This window comes from Macrobrachium rosenbergii, chromosome 16 (assembly GCF_040412425.1).
Source record: "Macrobrachium rosenbergii isolate ZJJX-2024 chromosome 16, ASM4041242v1, whole genome shotgun sequence".
NCBI classification, from domain to species: Eukaryota; Metazoa; Arthropoda; class Malacostraca; order Decapoda; family Palaemonidae; genus Macrobrachium; species Macrobrachium rosenbergii.
Genome location: NC_089756.1, coordinates 25,386,537 through 25,407,482, shown reverse-complemented (window position 1 = coordinate 25,407,482; position 20,946 = coordinate 25,386,537). Strand labels below are relative to the sequence as shown.

Here is a 20,946-nt window from a genome sequence, read left to right as displayed (position 1 = left end):
CTCAAGAAATCTCACGTTTTATTTTCCTTTGAGTCAAAGCTCTTAAATTTCAAGTTTTTTATAATTTCCCAACTAAACCATATTCATAAAAGGACTTAAGGTACCTAGATTCTCAAGTACGCACCATATACAGTATTAATATACTTTTATGAACCAATGGACCTCAAAATTAAAGCTGCTATGGTAACCCTTTAATTCTATCATCGAAAACAATTACAGTAGTTGTGAACCAGCATGTCTTCTGAAATAAGGCACGTAAGTTAAAAGAAAAATTGTGAAATATGAATAGACTAAAGATACTTGGAAATTTGATGAATTTATTTTAGTAGGATTTTCATGCAAAAATGTAAAGAATAATTTATAAGTAAATGGGACCGAATTATTATTCAAGGTAAAGTTACTCAATATCTGGATAATGTGAAAAGTTTTACCAGCTAAAGAGGAACTGCATTCACCATAGTGTATGAAAGCAAAATTGAAGTTTGGGTCATCCAAGTGAAGTGAAAATAGCCTTGTCACTAACATTCCCTGGGACATTCACGAGACACATTTATGCTTTCGCCTATTAGTTTTTTGAGTTACAGAAATCTTAGCAACAGGGAAAATACCAAGAATTATCATAAAATATCAGAGGTAATGAAGTTTGCCGTTTAATTTTTTTAAGGGCAAAAAGGTAACACACACAAAACGTGTGATACAAACTGCAAGTTAAGCAAACTTAATCAGCGTTAGCCCTCCTCAATCTGCTGAATTTGCAAATATTTTATTAGATTCATGCTTTTTTTTTTTTAATTGCCAAGGCAAAGTTTTACAGCACACACACACAGAGAGAGAGAGAGAGAGAGAGAGACAGAGAAACGCTAATTCACCTGCGAGAGAGAGAGAGAGAGAGAGAGAGAGAGAGAGAGAGAGAGAGAGAGAGAGAGAGAGAGAGAGAGAGAGAGAGAGAGAGAGAGAGAGAGAGAAACGCCAATTCACCCACGAGAGAGAGAAACGCTAATTCACCCACGAGAGAGAGAGAGAGAGAGAGAGAGAGAGAGAGAGAGAGAGAGAGAGAGAGAGAAACGCAATTCACCCACGAGAGAGAGAGAGAAACGCTAATTCACCTACGAGAGAGAGAGAGAGAAACGCTAATTCACCTACGAGAGAGAGAGAGAGAGAAACGCTAATTCACCTACGAGAGAGAGAGAGAGAGAGAGAAACGCTAATTCACCTACGAGAGAGAGAGAGAGAGAAACGCTAATTCACCTACGAGAGAGAGAGAGAGAGAGAAACGCTAATTCACCTACGAGAGAGAGAGAGAGAGAAACGCTAATTCACCTACGAGAGAGAGACGCTAATTCACCTACGAGAGAGAGAGAGAGAGAGAGAGAGAGAGAGAGAGAGAGAGAGAGAGAGAGAGAGAGAGAGAGAGAAACGCTAATTCACCTACGAGAGAGAGAGAGACGCTAATTCACCTGCGAGAGAGACAGACAGACTAATTCACCTGCGAGAGAGGGAGACTAATTCACCTGCGAGAGAGACAGACTAATTCACCTGAGAGAGAGAGAGAGAGAGAGAGAGAGAGAGAGAGAGAGAGAGAGAGAGAGAGAGAGACTGACTGTCAAAAGATCATGCCAATTCACTGAAGTCAGTGCAATCCAAATGGAACAAAACTAACGAGCAGTTGACCGTCAGAAGCATTCACAAAACACATTCAGGGTTCACTAATGTGTTTTTGGCTATTCATGAAAACCTTTCAATACTGACAAAGAGGGAATTCTGTCATTAGGAAATGATACTGAATCTACGTTTCTGTGGTAGTTGGAGGATATTCCAATGCATGTAAGTTCTGAAGGCTGTTCTAACCCATAAGCTTTATTAGTCATGACTTCAATGGCATGTAAACTAATTTCACTTTACGATAAGCATTGAAAACTTCCGTAATTATAGTTTTACCCATTCAATGTTTAAGATTCTCGCTTCCTCTTAACTTTTCCGTGGTGTGTTCCACTGCAACTATACCTTACAGCCTTCTGTAGACAATATTTTCGTCATTTCCAGTCATCTAAATTTCTGGTCAGAGAAAGCTTATGGTTTGCCATCAAAAAGCAATTGCAGCTTAGTATTTCGTTCACAAACCACTGGAAATAATTTTCCATGGCTCCTCTAAATGGTGCCATCTTACACCAGCCCCCCTTCCACACACAAGTCAAAAGTCACGATAGAAAGTTTCGTGTCTCTACTTTTCAGGGCCCTCTGGAAAGACTAGTATTGTCTCAGTAGTAAAATATTGTGTCACTGTGAGTCGCGATAATTCTGGAAAATATTTTTGTAGTCACTCGAGAAAGTCGCGTTGCTCTGTCAGCCAGACCTATGTTTGTCAAGGTTATGTGGCTCCAGAAAAACCACGTAAAAACTGCCCTCTTGGAAATTTCGTCCCCTTGAAAGTTAAGCGTCTCTGAAATGTATTTTCTCACTTAGAAATCTCACGTCTCAAAAAATAAAAACAAAAAAAAGGTTTTGTGTCTTACTTTTAACAACAATTTCTCTATTAGTCTCATCTCTCTCACAGTATTTTGTCCTTTAAGGCCTATTTTTTCCTCTGAAAAGTATTTTGTCTAGAAGATATAGTTCGTCAGAAACTTATCTTGTGCCTCCTGAATGTCATGTCCCCTCAAAGGAATTTTCTTTCCCTAGAAAGTCTGTCCTCTGAATCATTCTGCCCCTTAATTATGAAAGAAATTAACTCTACCACTGAGATGACTGTCAAAATTACTACTGAGAGGACTGTCAAAATTACTAGACAGAATGGTTTCTTTTTAAATCACGCCCCTATGAAAAGTGTTTTGTACTTTGTGCCTTGTGAGTCTGTTTCTTCAAAGTATATACGTGCCCTTTGAAAGTCTCGTGTTCCCTGTGAAAATATTTTGTGCCTTTGAAAGTCTCTCTCTTTATAAGGCATTTTAGTCCTCTCTCAATTTTTTTGCTAATCTGGATAATCTCAAAGGTATACTGTCCCCATGAAGTCGTCTTCTGGTACGACAGTCGTCCCTGTGGAAATAAAGTCACCTACCACAGTTATCTGTCGAGCTTCTGCTCCCATTAAAAAGCAAAACAGTAATAACTGGAGGGAAATAAAAAAATCCCACTGTAGAAAATATGAATGCCTAGAAACTGAACAAATTAATACTTGAAAAGGAGAGCAGCCGTGACTAGAAAGGGAACGCCGTCGCACAACACAAAACTTAGTATAGACGCGCAAGAATACAAAGGACAGAAATAGGTGAAAATTGAAGCTTGATAATGCATACAAAACTGGAAAGCAAATTACTAAAAATAATGCAATAAAAGTCATGAAAAGAAAGTATAAACACGAGTATTTGAAGGTTTTCAATTTTTGTTTATAGAGAAGACCTATGAAAGTGTAATGGGGAGAACGATATTTACAGAGAGAGAGAGAGAGAGAGAGAGAGAGAGAGAGAGAGAGATCCAGTTATCCTGCCTTGCTCTCCTCTTAACCACCCACTTTCAAAATTCTGATTTTTAAAAATTAAACTAAAGTCACATTAGAGAGAGAGAGAGAGAGAGAGAGAGAGAGAGAGAGAGAGAGAGAGAGAGAGAGAGAGAGCGAAGCAACTTCATTCCTGTACTTTCTCATGAAAACGGTGATTCACATGAAACAAAGGTGGAGAATTTCACTGGCTCCGTAGAGTAAATGAAGCCTTTAAATTATGGTCTGAAAATTTAAAGGACAGCAAAATCTCATCGATCATTACTAATGACAGAATTCAACAATGGAAACTTTGCCAAAAACACACGTTACCCTTTTATTCCATAAAAGGTAACAAGCACCATGAATAAACTAAAAGTTGTATAACAATTTTACACAGTATATAAGGATAGATTAATGAAAAATCATCAGTAAAAATAAAAAGATTATTACACATCGGGTGTATTAAGGTATATTAGTGTAGATCTAATCATTGTCTCGGAGAGATTTCGGTAAGCAAGAAAAATGAAACTGTCAGCATACAATTTTTCCAAATTACATTCATAGCGTTCAATCACAGGGTGGCACTGGTGATGCCCGAGTTAGATATAAAGGTGTAATTTTGCAGGTGTATATTTTGTCAGTGCAAAGAGATGTTTGTTAATGGCGCTGCTGATTGACTGTGAAGTGTATGTTGATGGCGGTATCGTTCATGATGGTTCTGGTGACTGCTGGAAGTAGTGTTGGTGAATATTGTATTTTTGCTGTATCCTATAGGCAATTAACAGCCCGAGTTAAATTATGAGAATAGATCCACTGTAACCAAGGGAAGGGCCATGCACACGCGTATACTTGAGAGAGAGAGAGAGAGAGAGAGAGAGAGAGAGAGAGAGAGAGAGAGAGAGAGAGAGAGAGAGAGAGAATGGCATCCGAGTAATGGTGATATTCCAGGCAACCTTTCACTCCTCAGTCTAAAATACCCAAGACTCACGAAATCATACCAGAAATTCAGAATTTTGTTTTTACATAACTATGATAATGTTAAAAATTTCCAGCGTTCTTGAACTACCATCCCAACCACACATCCCCCCCTCACTATCTTTATTAAATCCTGTCAAACTTTTTCCAGGGCCATGTATCCTACAAACTTTTTTCAGGGCTGTGTATCCTACAATCTTTTTCCTGGGCCATGTATCCTACAGACTTTTTCCAGGGCCATGTATCCTACAAACTTTTTTCAGGGCCATGCATCCTACAAACTTTTTTTCAGGGCCATGTATCCTACAAACTTTTTTTCAGGGCCATGTATCCTACAAACTTTTTCCAGGGCCATGTATCCTACATACTTTTTCCAGGGCCATGTCGGCTATCCTACAAACTTTTCCCAGGGCCTTGTATCCTACAAACTTTGTCCTCACTCAGCTGTTTCGTAGTAATCACTTCGTCCACGCAATTTTTTTTCCTTATAAAATTTTCCATCATGTGTGTCACACTTTCTCCATGAAATTTTACCGTGTGTACTATATGTTTCGTTAATCAAACAATCATCTGTTTCCCTTTTTATGAGATACCCTTCTCATTAATTTCTTTTGGTCCTTTTCTTTCAGACAGACATCTTTCAGACCCTAGTCAGCAACCCACCACTGTTCATACATCACAATTTTCAATTAGCTCCTTCCACAACAGATGTATGGTTATCCTACCAACTCCTTAACTCCCTAGTTCTGTCTTGCCCCAACCAGTTGCATTCACCAGCTGCTCAAGATATTCATCATCATTCCACAACTGCATGCTCCTCTCACAACTAGTCCATAATCACACTAGAGCCTTTGATTCCATTAACTGAACTTTGCTCTTTTTGTTACCCTCCGAGACATTTAAATTATTTAACATATTCCAAAAATAAATTCATTTTTTCTTGCACTATTTCCTATAATAATGCTTGGTCATAAAATTTCCTCAGACAGCCACCTGCTTCACAATCGGAGAACCTCTCATTTAACATCTCATTTCTATTTTTATACCTGTAACACAAACACTACTTGCTATCCTAAATAGACCACTTTTGAAGTTTATGGATTGCTCGTAGGGGCAACAGCCATGCTTGGCACAAGGCCCCTTAGCTTCGGCTCCTAAAGCTCGGCGATTCTAATGTCAATTCCTTACCTAAATCATTCTATCTTTTATTCGTGTAAACAATCCTATTCTCACCGGCTTCAACCAAATAATTATCAGGTAACCTTTAGCCAATCCCTATATGTATGACAGACAATGAATAATGTCTTTTTATATAAAATGTACTGCATATATAACCACCTTTAAGGATATATGTTAGAGCAAAAGTTTCAAGCTTACCGAAGTACTCTGAATGTAAACAAATTTGATCCGTATGACAAAACATCGTTCTATGAACGAATTTATAACAATGGACAGTGAGCAGACCAATTATGAGAAAATCTTTCCACGAGTTCTCAACTATCAATAAAAATGAATCAACACTTCATTTAAAATGTTAAGACAAAGGCATTATACTTTCTCCCAAATTGCTCTGCTATACACAGACATAAGCACTACATACATAACCATTTACATAAAAATCGATAGTGCATCAAGACAAAATCGACTACTGATGTATTCCAAGACAATCATCACTATGGAGCAGGATTTGGGATGTAGTCGTCTTTGCAAAAAGTTTGTGATTTCATGTAATTTTAAACTGGTTGAAGTAGCTGCTTTAAACCAAGATACTTTTGCCAAACATTAAATGGTTAATATAAAGTAGAATTAAATGAATCTGACTTTTTTTATACAAATGAAAAATTTATATCCAAAACTTAGCAAATTTTCAAAAACTCACGTAAAATCAGGGGATTGCAAACTGGCAGCACCAGAATATATAAGCATATACATTAATCCGCTGGTAAAATGGAGTGCACGTAGTTATTTGCATTAAAAAAAATCCTGATTATATATAGAATGATTGTTAAGTCATTGAAGCGAGACTGATTACGAAATTAACCGATTATGATGTAATTTAACATAACTTCCAACCTTCTCCGTGACTGCCTTACTCAGTTTTGATTTGCCACGGGGTTAATCATTAAGTTAATTTTCTATAAGGCTAAAATCCACACTCAGCAGAGAAATAGTTTTTCAAGCCAATAACAGTCTATAAACATGTATGATTCAATAGTATGGTAATTTCGATATGTTTTCCGATTTAATCCATGACTCAAAATTAATCTTCTAAGATGAAGATGGTCTTCATTTCCTCCACAAGAAAGGTTATGTCCCGTCGGTGAATTTCCTGAAATAAAGAAAATTTTGGTCACAACCTGTCACCCTTCACATTAAATAATCTTTCAAGGTTTAAATTTCAATATCAAGCATAAACATGGAGTTATTTACGAAAATGCACTGCAATCTAAAATAAAAAATACGAGTGTTCCTTCAGTAAACAGAAGAGAATAAGAAATCTTTCTAAATAAATTCCAGTTAAAATTGCAGTCACTGCAGTAATTGAGTATATATTTCGGTCTGTGGCTCCAAAGACAGGAAAATATCACAAAGGATATAAAAACTAATTTTTACTGTATTTTTATCTTCCACATGAAGCATGGTATGTGCATTTAATAGGCTACAACAGATTACTGTACACTGATTTAACTTCTAATGTATTTGGTAACTTTCGTTTTGTAAATTAATTACTTTTACACAGGCAGGAGTTGGACATCCGCTTAAATCGCACATTTGAAGCTTAAGTCATTCTTTTTATGAACTGTGGGAAATTTACTTTATAACTAAGATATACTGAATGTCCTTTGGTCACAAGATATGGCTATTTTAACCAAGGGCCTAAATCATTCAAATTTACCGAAATGAAATGCAAATCATTATTAAAAACCATAGCCTTTGGCTTACCATATTTCACTCTCATTTCGGGGTCATACTTAATATTTTGCTTGTGCAGACTCCCAAACCAGGACTACAGATGACCAAGATTATTCCTGCGCTCGTTATTTTTACTTGGTGATAGTAACTGAAACTGCAGTAGCAGCGGCATCAGTCATATATAAGTATCAGTGCTAAAAAGTTTTACCATCAACAGCAAGTGTAAAAGTTTCTTCCACCGCTAGAGCAAAGCAGCAATATGACGCAGTGCAAGCAGTTTTTATGCCGAGATGTAAGAACAAACCAACATACTGTAGGTAGTAGTAATTAGATGACAACGAATAACAATAACTGCAGTAGTAGTAGTAGTAGTAGTAGTAGCAGTAGTAGTAGTAGCAGGAGGAGGAGGAGGAGGAGGAGGAGGAGGAGGAGGAGGAGGAGGAGGAGAGAGGAGGGGAGGAGGAAGAATAGGAGGAGGAATAGGAGGAGGAGGAGGAGGAGGAATAGGAGGAGGAGGAGGAGGAGGAATAGGAGGAGGAGGAATAGGAGGAGGAGGAACAGGAGGAGGAGGAGGAGGAGGAACAGGAGGAGGAGGAGGAGGAGGAGGAGGAGGAGGAACAGGAGGAGGAGGAGGAGGAGGAATGGGAGGAATAGGAGGAGGAATGGGAGGAATAGGAGGAGGAATGGGAGGAATAGGAGGAGGAATGGGAGGAGAAGGAATGGGAGGAGAAGGAATAGGAGGAGGAATAGGAGGTGGGGGAGGAGGAGGAATAGGAGGAGGGGGAGGAGGAGGAATAGGAGGAGGGGGAGGAGGAGGAATAGGGAGGGGGGGAGGAGGAGGAGGAGGAGGAGGAGGAGGAGGAGGAGGAGAAATAAGAGGAGGAGGAATAGGAGGAGGAGAAATAAGAGAGGAGGAATAGGAGGAGGAGGAGGAGAAATAAGAGAGGAGGAATAGGAGGAGGAGGAGGAGGAGGAGGAGGAGGAATAGGAGGAGGAGGAGGAGGAGGAGGAGGAGGAGGAGGAGGAGGAGGAGGAGGAGGAGAAATAAGAGGAGGAGGAATAGGAGGAGGAGGAGGAGGAGGAGGAGGGAGGAGGAGAATAAGAGAGGAGGAATAGGAGGAGGAGGAGGAGGAGGATGAGAAATAAGAGGAGGAGGAATAGGAGGAGGAGGAGGAGGAGGAGGAGGAGGAGGAGGAGGAGGAGGAGGAGGAGGAGAAATAAGAGGAGGAGGAATAGGAGGAGGAGGCGGCGGCGGAATAGGAGGACGAATAGGAGGAGGAGGAGAAGGAGTAACACGGGCAGCAACAGCAGGGGAAGCAGCAGCATCTAAACATTATCAACAGTAGTACCAGTATTTGTATTAATAATACAAATATGAATAAGAGCAGCAACAGTAATAGTAGTAGTGGCAGTAGCAGCAGCAGTTAAACATTACCAATAGTAAAAAGTGATAGCAGTATCAATGGTACAAACAAGAACAGTAATGGTAGTATTACGAGCAGAGCAGAATAGTAGCAGCAACAGGTTAACATTACCAATTGTAGCGGTAATAGCAGTATTAGTAGTACATTCAGGAACAGGAGTAGCAACAGTAATAGCAGTAGTAACGCAGAAGTTTAGTAAGAGCAAAGCAGTAATAACAGTAATGCATGAAGCAACAAGAGCATTAGTGTCAAGATTAAGAGCAAAGCAACATTAGTAATTGTAATAGCAATATTAGTAGTGCCAGAATTAACTGTAGTAGTAAAGGCAGTAATAGCAGTAGCAGGTAAACATTACTTATAGTAGTAACAGCAGTATTAGTAGTACAAACAAGTACAGTAGTTGGTGTAACAGCAGAGAAGAATTATAGCAGTAGTAACAGTGCAGGTAATCCAAGCAACAGCAAAAGAAGGAAAAGTAACAGCTTAAGTACTAGCAGTATATAAAACAAGGGAGGGGAATGAAGGTGAGAATTAGTAGACGAGGAGTTATAGATAAATGCATTATATATTACATCATGAAAAATGACCAATTTGTAATTCGTAACTTTTGAACGGGATATAATGAAGAGAATCCTAATTTCATTACATGACAGGAATTTTTCTTCGGCATTTTTGGAGAAGGGCTAATGGTCATCCATTCTCTTTTATTTCATAACTCTTGTGCAGCGACATATATTTGAAATTTTGCTGCAATTGTAACATGTTTTCTTTACAGGAGTAGTGACTATATTCTGTCTGGCAAATGTGTTCAATCACAAGGAATTTTAACACGGCTGGCGTCTTTGTCGAGACAAATCCGATACGATTGTTAACTCTGACTTGGCTGACTCGAGTACCCTATGGAGAGTTTAGGCGACTCAAACCACTATAGTTTAAACAAAATTAAACGAGATTCAGGTAGATGAAATGCTATTAACTTGATCAACACAATGGGGAAATTTAAATATAGGAAGCTGTGACTAAAGGTTACCCATATTGACTATCCACGAAGCTAACGTATACAAAAAACACAAATATAGGGATTTTCACAAAACTCATGTATATGGAGGATTACAAAACACAAAAACCACGGTCTTAAGTTATTTTCCTTTCACAATTATATGACTTTAGAATTGTAAAAAGGAAATAGTGGTCTTGTCATTAGGTTTGTGGATTGGTCCCGTTTTGGGGATTTCTGTTGTAACTCCTCTGTTCGAGCCTGTAATTTTTCTTTTCACTATTTTTCGTCATGGGTCGATTATTCTATCCTTGTGACACTCGTCTGCTCGCGGTAACTTAATTTTTGGTAACTGTGGGAGTACAGATGTGGTAACGTCAGCAGAGTTCGTATTGGTGCTACCCATCATCAGCAATGATGGTATTAATAGCTGCACTATTATGTAGTTGTAAAAAACAGGTTCATCAACTGTTCCAGCAGAAAAGGAACAGCACCGCAGCGGCAACAGAGTAGGAGGGGAAGGGGGAGGAAGGGGAGGGAGAAAGTCAAAACAAAGCGCCATGTAAAACTAAGCTGCTGTTACTGCTCCTTACGGTTACTTCATTATGAAAATGGGATAAAAAGCAGGTTGAAAATCTGAGGGTAAACCTACAGATCAATGGATTCTCAATTCTGGCTGAGAGGCTAAGATCTAAGGCTGATTTCAGTTGCACCAATAACTGTAGTGCCTTCTGAACTAAAAGCACCTCTAAGAGACCTGGTAAGTGGTCCACTATGAAACACTGACACTTACTACTACTTCAGTATCTTAAAGCATACGATATTATATATAAATAAACATTTACCTTTGGCACTTTTGCAAACTTATGAAACTCATACATTTCCCCAAACAATCTGAACTGGAGGAAACAATTTGAAATATTAGAGATAAGCAATTCCCGATGTCTAGTAAGCCTATCCAAGAAAGCCATGAAAAATTTAATCAAAGGAAAACTTACCTTAAAATTGGAAGACAGACATATATCCAGAAGACATACATCAAACCATTATCATAATGTGTTATCACTGACGAATTCAAAGACAGCGGCATTCTTGCTCACAATTCTTGCTGATCAATCTTCTTGGTAGGCAGATATTTTCTTAAATCACAAGCAAACCTGAAAGTAAGTACATACTTAGTGCGTTCTCTGAGGAAATATTTTAGATGTGTTAAAGAGCTTAAAATTAACTAAAATAGTTCTTTTATAGCTCCCTGTTTATGTTTGACTGTGCTTTACATACGTTATAACGACTCAAATCTTAAAACAGGCTGATTTTCAATAGTTGAGCTTTGAGCTATACAGTTATACGGAATAGTAGTTTACATTTGACAGGATATTTATGAAGTCTCCTTATTTAACAGAGTTCTTGGTTAAAAACGCAGCTGGAGCAAATGTCTAGCTATTGTAGTTTCCTTGATTCTTTCTTTAGACATCAACCTGTTCGTACACGTAGATTTTATACACAAAATAAAGTACCTCCCTCAATTTAATTCTTGTAGGCCACCCACACTTAAGGTGATGTGGGACCAGACAAAGCAGCTCAGAAGTAAGAGTTCGGGTCGTTTCGGCCGTAAGTCATTTAGGCCGTAAGCACGTTTACGTGCAAAATGGGCGCCGTGTTTAGTACCAGCCCCTTGGGGATGTACGTAAAACATGAAATAATAATGGTAAATACCATAAACATAACGGTAAATACCATAAACATAACGTCTTACATTGTTTTGGATGTTACGGCCTAAGTGACTTACGGCCGAAACGACCAGGACCGAGAAGTAACAGCTATTCTTTTCCATAATTGGGGTATCTTGCGGACATGTCAGGCGCACCGCAGGCAATGCTTAGGGATTTAATTGCGGCCTCCTTTTGGTCCGCATTATCACAACTTTCGTCCTCTGACTCAAATGTTCTCATTTGTCTCACTCCACTATCCGTCCAACTCACTTGATCAAAATTGTAATAATTCTGACTTTACATTTAAAACACGATATCCCAGGAAAATCCTCCGAGAATCTACTAATGACTGTGTGGTCATAATCAAGGTATTTTTATTTCCAATAAAAGCGCGGCAGCTTTCAGTATATTACAGACAGTGCCTACACCAAAATTTGTAGTTACAACCCGTTTATTCCTAAACAGCATGTAATTTGAATGGTATTCAAGGTACTCGTGTCAATATAAAATGAAAACTCCCAAAGCATATGAATCGACATTCATCCACCCACCCGTTCCACAGGGCTTCTTCACTTTTCCGTTACAATTTAAATTTTAAGCAACTTGCTCTCTAGTATTGTAACTTCAAGACGTGTTTTTACTTATGATTAAGGAAGACAGAACTTTCAGAAGTAATTACAATTGCGAATTAATATTTAGTTCTCGAGCTAGAAATAAAAAGTCCAACATCTGGCGAGTTTGTCGGTTTTTCTAACATTTTTTTATCATTTTTGGTGAATCTGAATAATGACTCAGGATAGAGGGTAATAGGAAGAGGGAAGTCAACCAAAAGCAATTTAGCCTTAAGGTCCAATGAAGACGGTCTGTTTTGCCTAGGTCAACAAGGTAATTAATTAGCTAATATAAGGCGAAAACTCAGTTCAGGTATACTAAATACAAAGACGGATGATTTTCAACTTGGTCTGCCAAAAATGAAATTGAGATTTTCTTGCGGTTTTATTTTCATATTTATCCCGACAAATCCATAACATTGCTTGCCAACTGGCTACTTAAAAACAGTTCTGGTGGTTCAACAAAGGTGTTGCGTTTCCATAAATTGAAATTATTTTGTTTAACTTACGACTTATGCGAATTTTAAAACCAAGGTTGATATTCAACTGGTAAGGAAAAAGCTGAAATTTGTCATTATGACTCATTTAATTTACCAGAATCTAACTTCTCTCAAATGTCAAGGGATTAGTCACGGGTACTGTCGTAATGTACAATATCCAGGAGTGGCGGTGGATTCTCAGATTTTAATCTTCAACTTAGGCAGAAACATCTCATTACAGTACACAATTTCAGTGAAGAAAAATTTTCAAGTTAACTATTGTTTTAAGCACACTGTTTACTAAGAGGCTATAAAATATGCCACTTTTGCTTAGAAACGATCAAATTTCAAGGTCATGACAAAGCCCTTGACTATATAACTGCTCATAGTAAACATGCTCAACGATGTAACGCTAGTTTCCGGAAGTTAACGAGAAAGTCATTTCAAAAGCAGGGCACCGTGGGTTCTGAAAAGCACCCATAGTCTTTTTAATACACTCATTAATAAAAGGAAAACAGTGCCGGTGGTCAGTTCAGTCATGCACGAGACAAACGCGTAAAAATCATGAATTTTTTTTGTCAAATACACAAGGAAGAAAATACAAAAAGCAATATCAAACAGCCTAGAAATACACGGACGACATTGGTACGCCATGCAAGGCAAGAGCAGCCCTTAAAAATTGAAGTATCAACTGGAGATGACATATTTGGGATCTTTCCTAGATCGTGACCCCCAACAAAGTTTCGGGGGTCATAATCTAGGACTAATATTTCTTGGGGGTCATTATTTTTATATTTACAGTATGTTTTTTACGGGCATCCCTAACGGGCTTGTACTAAACAAGCCGCAAAAGTGGATACATACCGGGTTAAAATCCCTGGGGGAGGGTCACTATCCAGGAAAGGTCCCATATTTGAAATACAAAGGCAACCAGAATACAAATTTAGTAACGAAGGTAATTTCCAAACAATCCACTAGAGTCAGTCCAGCACACCTCTCAAAAAACACGAAAACCACAAAAGAAAAATCGTACTTGACTGCACCAATCACACTAAGGCACGTGTAATTTAGCTTGCCTTCGTAAACTCATGTTACTGCAGTTTATAACCATATTCGAGTATCTGTCCGATCATCACTAATTACCGGAAGTAACGTTGAGAGAGAGAGAGAGAGAGAGAGAGAGAGAGAGAGAGAGAGAGAGAGAGAGAGAGAGAGAGAGAGAGAGAGAGAGAGAGAGCACAATATTCTGATACCCGAAAATATTCGTAATAAAAGTTTGCTTAATTGCTTATTCATAAAAAAATGAACAATTACTCTTAAAATCAGAAAATAATGCTCAACTATAATTAGACGTGTTCCCTTGCCAATTGCAAATTTTGCATTAGTATCGTATTTCTAATATGTAAAGAACGTGTATCTTTTTCATTTTTTTCTGAATGTTAATTGTCTATACCGTCTTCTGAAAGAGAAAAATAAAAGTACTGTATAATGAAACTAATTTTGTATATTCAGTATACAAAGCATGGCCATGTCGTAAAAAAAATGGGAGTATGCTTGCTACTCGATGACTGGTGTAAATAGCAATAACCCTTACAACCACCGGAAAGGTAAGTCTACGGAAACGTTGAAAAGCACAAACGTATATCAAGGTCATTCAATTTTATTGCAGACATTTCCCTTTTCATCGATGTATATTAACTTCTAATCTTGTTTAATTTCATCCCGTTTCTATATTACTTTACTTTTGTTTGATTCAAGTATCACCAAAGGCTATCCTAGCATTCAAACTAACTCCACAGAAACCGCCCAGTGAGACAAGTTCTCTACGGAGAAGAATTCCTTTATTTTGCCTTTAAATGTGTAATGGCTCGTATAATTATTAAATTACATCTTACTGGGAAAGTAACAGTTGCTTCGGATGGCGAAATTTTATTGCATATCCTATGGATTATTTTTAGCAGGTAAGTGTTAAAGTATAAAACTTTTGTTCGGCTAGCGTCTAAATCATATATTTTTTAACATACTCCAATAATGTGCAAGCACTCAGTTTTAAGATGACGACAGAGTAACCTAAAATGACTAGACTTGCACAGGCTATTCTAGGGAGGTACAGTTTAGCGCTAACGCGGTCAGACGCAGGTGCACTGAGGCAAGAGCTGAGGTCAGGGCGTTAAGCCAGCCTCCACAATTCAAGGATACTCACTGCGTTTTTTATAGTGAGATTATTAAACGGACGCAGGTAAAACACATTTAACATTACACACACTGATCCCCACAACCCAGACATTCAATCGCATGTTTTACGTTTCAAGATCTATAGAGAAGTTTGTACGCTATCGATTATTGATTTTAAAAATTAATTGTTCCTCGCAGTCCTAGATAGAAGGGTAGCTTAAGTAAAAAGTGTTGTCAACCAACTACACGACTTACGCAGCATAAGCTTGTTGATTACAGTTACAGGTCGCACACAGGAAATAACAGACCTACCGACTCTTGGCATATTCACTCGACGTTATGTCGCTGCTGCTAAAAATGAGGTCGGGAGCTTCACAGCCATTTTGTCTGTCTCACATGAAACGCCTAAATTATAGTCAAGACTTCCGAGAAACGTTTTGATCTTTGAAGTTCTGCGAGTAACAGATAAACAAGAAGTTTGTCCCGCGTGGCGGATCCAGAAATGGACCAAAGGGAGGGCATAAAAACTGTCGAAACAGAATTCGTTAACTGAAGCTGAATTCGATATTAAAGTTACCCACGGCAGACATGGAAATACGCCACCATTATTTCAGATATCTACATCCGACGGAACCGTACCTCCGACATTTAAGTTACCCAAAGTTAGACGAGGAAATGATCAGCCACACCCGCCCCAAAAAAAAAAAGATGTAGCAGAGCTTTTTAACAATAACCAAGAAAATGAACTTTCGCCGATTAGAATAACCTACTTATAGGGCCACCACGTAGTCTGTCAGGGCTGGGGCTCCAAAAAAGTATTCCAGGAAGAAAAGGTACAGCAGTGGAGCACGCCATTTTAGGTATCTGTTTGCATTTGTCATATGACAGATGTGAAGGTTTGCAGATCCCTTCACCTCTGTAGGACCAGGCAGGTAAAGAGATTATAGAAAGGAAGTACTGTCAACTGACATGACCTCCGTAACCCGCTATTGCCAACCGCCCACCGAGGCCATGCAACTTGCGATTCAAAGTGGAATTTTTATATCAGACGTGGCTAAAATGCCCATTTGAATTGAATACAGGATTGAATTCAATACCGAATTTAGGCCAAAGGCCAAGCACTGGGACCTATGAGGCCATTCGGCGCTGAAACGGAAATTGGCAGTAAAATGTTTGAAAGGTGAAACAGGAGGAAAACCTCGCAAATGCCCTATGAATCAATTATTAGGAGAGGCTGGAAAGTAAGAAAGAGAAAGGAAGAAAGAGAATATGAAAGGAGGTATAGTAAAAGGAACGAAAAGAGTTGCAGCTAGGTTCCGAAGGCAAGCTGGAAAGAACCTTACTTAATGCCTACAGTGCACCGCATGAAGTGCACTGACGGTACTATCCCCGCTAAGGGGAACATGGCCTTTGGGCTGCTATCGCCGCCTGATTTCCGACAACAGAGATATTTGCCGTCTTATGTTCGTGTCTATGTTTATAATTACTGCCTCAAGTTTTTACATTCCTCCCTTAGCTACCAAATACGACGCCCATTTTGCACGTAAACCGGTAGTTGCCGAGCTCGAGGGCCAAGGTAGCATTTTGCAATTTTACCATAGCATTAATCGTAACCTGGACTACTGTAAGGAAATCACTTTATATTAATCATCCACGCTCAACTACGTACTAAACATCGTTAAAGCACTTTTTAATTAACCAAAAAATAAAATTTTTTAGCCGTAACATGAAATGAAGCAACTCTGGATTTGTTTATCACGTACAATATCAAAACCCACTTCGATATCAAAGGTACTCTTAAATGTGTATACCTAAGCGACTGGAAAAACGTGTTCCCTAATACTTTAGCCAAAGCGACGGAAAAAAGGCGTAAGCAGCAGCGTTAAGTCTGTATCAGTCTTGGTCATCCCAGTAGTACTTGTGCAGTGTCACTATAAAACCGATCTACTTTGTAGTGACGGTAGAACTATATAGTAGCTCCGCGGCGGCGACTGCCTTCTAACTTAACTTTTTCTAGTTTCTTTGGTTGCTAATTATGAATTTACCGTTAATTTTTGGCGCTCGAGTCTAATTAACCTGTAATTAACACCCGAAGTCCACCCAACAAGGGGTTTCCATACGATATCTTCACAAGACAGAGCACGGGTACGTCTGTTTCGAACGGCTCATATCCCGTCCGGCAAGTGCAATAACTTGTTAACGTATGGGTACCGCCCCCCCCCCCGGGCCAGTACTAAATACGGCGAAGGGACATTCCATTTAGCCGACAACAAACAAGATGCACCGCCAGTATCAGAACCCCTAAAAGTGTAGAAAAAACCAGTTGAAAAGGTAAAAACAGGCGCGGAGCTAATATATAGTATTACCAAACTTAGTTGTGTTTTGATTGTGTATTCATATAATCGGTTCCCAATTAAGAGCCTGAAGTGATATCGGGTACCTTCTCTTATATCTGATATTCCAATCCGGCCGAAGTATTAACAATCCTTTGATTTATTATAGTTATATTCCATCTCATTCCTAACCGTCCTTTCCTTTGCCTTCTCCAGACCCGGACCTTTGATAGAAAAAAAAGGCTAATTATAAGAAACTGACAACTAAAATAATGGCCCACGTGAACCAAATTAGGGCAGATAGGGTGGACTCTAAAATATGCCCCTGGATAGATTGATGGATGGCCAATTCTCAGTACTGCCGGCCTTACAAAAATTAATGCACCGGTGACAATGATAGCATACCACTTGACCAAACTTTTATCATAAACCTTTATGATATATAAAAAACTAAACTAGACAAAAGGCTCCGCGTAATTGATGGGGCCCAGCTTACCGGGCTAATTTCCACCCTACCCTTCCCTGAATTTACTGTCGATGAACCAAGAGAATTCGTTTCCTTTAACACAGCTCGATTGATTACTACAAGTACAACACCGCCGATTCTTCTTCTATGGCATAAATAACGACCGAGGTGCATTCGACCACATTCGGTGGGCGAAGTTTCGAAACCATTATTTAGTCGAAAGAGAACGTGAATCCTCGGTGATAGGCATTGTGGGCATGTCCATTCAGAAGCAGCTATGGTACTAAGGTTATTTTTTTTTTTTTGACAGAACGGTATTGAAAAGGGTGTATATAATACAGTACAGGTGAGATAACTTGAGAAATTTACAGAGATAATTTGAGAAATTTAAGACTTTTGCTAATGTTTTTACATTATCGAAAGCTCCGCGGGGCGCCGTGTTTAGCACCAGCCCCTTGGGGATGAAAGCAAAATGAAACAAAAGACGGTAAATCTCTCGATGATCTCACCTGTACTGCAAGAAAATTACACTCGGGACACTACAAAGAATTAGGTGAAACATGTTTTCGGAGGAAAACAAAAGCGTCTGTCTGTGAGTGAGGAGGGCAAAATTCGGCATGGAATTTACCAATATATCCAAAATAATCCACAGAGTAAGGAGGACACAGATGAACTAAAGGCGCTATGCATCCAAACTAAAGTCGGATTTTTCAACGAACGCCAAATATCCAAAATCCTACATAACTTCTGAAACTTATAACTAAACGGCCAATCAGGTTGCAGCATTTGTCACGGACCCAACCCACTTTCATTCATTTTCCTGTACCTCCGTTCATTGTCTCCTCCTCCCATCTTACTTTCCACCCTCTCCTAACAATTAATTCATAGTGCAACTGCGAAGTTTTTCCTCCTGTTACACCTTTCACACCTTTTACTGTCAATTTCTGTTTCAGCGCTGAATGACCTCGCATATCGCAGCGCTTGGCCTTAGGCCTAAAGTCTATATTCTTTACACATTTCGAAGAGAAGACGTTTCTGATACGCAATCCATGCCTACCCACAATGCACTCGCATAAACAAAATCCGATCAGAGCTCCAGATTCGGAGTGTTAACTGACAAATTTCAGGATCATCCATACGAGATGCCTACTTTGTCAATTTTCCCCGGTAGAACTATAGGGTAGCTCCGCGTCGCCGACGGCACTATAACTTGACTTTTTCTACAGTTTTTTGGTTGCTAATTATGAATTTACCTTTCATTTTTGGTGCTCGAGTCTAATTAACCTGTAATTAACCCCCGAAGTCCATCCAGCAAGGGGTTTCCATACGCGATCTTCACAAGACTGAGCACGGGTACGTCTGTTTCGAACGGTTCATATCCCGTCCGGCAAGTGCAATAACTTGTTAACGTATGGGTACCCTACCCCACACCCACCCCGGGCCAGTACTAAACACGGCGGAGGGTCATTCCATTTGGCCGACAACAAACAGATGCACCGCCAGTATCAGAAACCCTAAAAGTGTAGAAAAAAACAGTTGAAAAGGTAACAACAGGCGCGGAGCTAATATACAGAATTACCATTTTCCCAGTAATTATTACAATTTCTCAAATTATCTCACTTGTACTGCATTATACACATTTTCTATACTGTTTAGTAAAAAAAATTCATTAATAAACAATAACTCTTCCTTAGAATACCGGGAACAATAAATATTTCAGCCGGTACAAATGGACCAGCATAATGGGGCCAAGTATGGACCGATACGATGGCCCGTAAATATATAGGTAGTTTAGAAAACTGACTTACATTCTTAAATTCTCAGGCTAAACCAAGGCTTAAACCTTGGGGTAAACTAGTTTTGAATTCCCCGGTTAGCTGACCGCTAATGCCTGCCCTGAAGGTATTTTTCATATTTAAAAATATCTAAAACTCCAGCAAGCATTTATTAAAACAAAGCAAAACAACTGAAGTTTTTAGGACGAAAAACCAACGTGAACCCTGATGAACAAGGATATCGTCAAGATGGATAAGTTACAAGGGCCTCAATGAAAAACCCTATTCTTTAAGAAATGCTGCCTTTCAAGAATAAAAGCACGATGGAAGTTTGAGACACTGGGTAGTGATTTCGATTCCTTATATAAAGTCTTCCGCCTTATGAAAATGTTGGACTAATGATCATTTGATGTGAAATATTCCACGGTCACTAGTATAAACCGAAGTTGGTCCAAGAACCCAATTTTACCCCAAAAATGTCACTCGTTTGAAGAATGAAGTAAATAAAATTATTGCTAAAGGCTCACCACTAACCCTCCTCACCTATAACCTGGAATTTTAACTAATAGCCAAACGCAAAGTTTCAAAATTAGCATATATAGGTGTCCTACCTGTGTCACCAGAGTTCCCACGGTGCTCACACAACGAAGGTGCGGGGATGAGTGTCCAGCCACTCCAAGTTCCAATATTCCATCGACAAAATTACGAAACTTCAAATTTCAATATACCTTTTATTCTCGTGTTTTGTTTCCCTGTTACTCTTCCTATAATCCACTATATTATTTCTATTAATATAATTTAGAGTTAATAGACGCCAAGGCGGTTGATCAATGATGACCTCGAGTCTTCTTAGGAGAGTTTCAGTATACTTTTCGTGATGTAGTTTTGGCCTGTGAAGGGTTCAGGGAGGGGTGGGGAAGGTGGGGGTTGGTTGGTTGTCGTTAGTGGTAGGAAAACCTCGTTGTTAATTGTTTAACGAGACCAGCACTTCAGAACCGACTTCGGAAGTGATTCCTATACTTTTAGATACGAATTTTCACTGTTTGCAATTGCAGATCTAAACGGTTTTCATTACGTTCAGAATTCGAAGCGTGTGTGTGAATTATTGCTAAAGGCGTTTCCTTTCTGTTTTAAGCAATTAAATATCAGAGAGGTGCTGCCAAGGACCATGGATGCTGCTATCCCGCACAGTACTAGCGACTTTAAGGACTTACATTGCACACACGCACACACACACACACATACACATCGCACACACATTATATATATATATATATATATTATATATATATATATATATATATATATATGTTGAAAACCAACTGCGTCAGTAGCTTTCACACTCTTCAGAAAAGTATCCTTTGGTCTTAAAACTAATTTTTATTTAATATCAGAAAGGAACTGAATGAAATCATTCATTTAATCATGAATTCAAGAGTGGCATTGATACTGTCAATACTACTGGTGGTGCCAGCGTAGCTCATGGTAAAAATATTGCAGTACTGTACGCTGCAGCTACTAGTTTACTTTTATGAGAATAATAGTATGCAGACTACTGACTTCACCTAAACCCTGACTTTTTCAACCCCTTCCGAGACGTCTTCAGGGTGG

General features: G+C 39.0%; 1 long non-coding RNA gene across 1 annotated transcript; it reads right to left on the bottom strand.

The window, feature by feature from the left end:
• Positions 1-3,904: 3,904 nt before the first annotated feature.
• On the bottom strand, positions 3,905-20,197 carry LOC136847200 (uncharacterized). Its single transcript, XR_010855658.1, has 3 exons — positions 19,947-20,197; positions 10,783-10,941; positions 3,905-6,779 (listed from the first exon to the last, which is right to left on the bottom strand). It is a non-coding gene; the product is annotated as an uncharacterized lncRNA (long non-coding RNA).
• Positions 20,198-20,946: the final 749 nt, after the last annotated feature.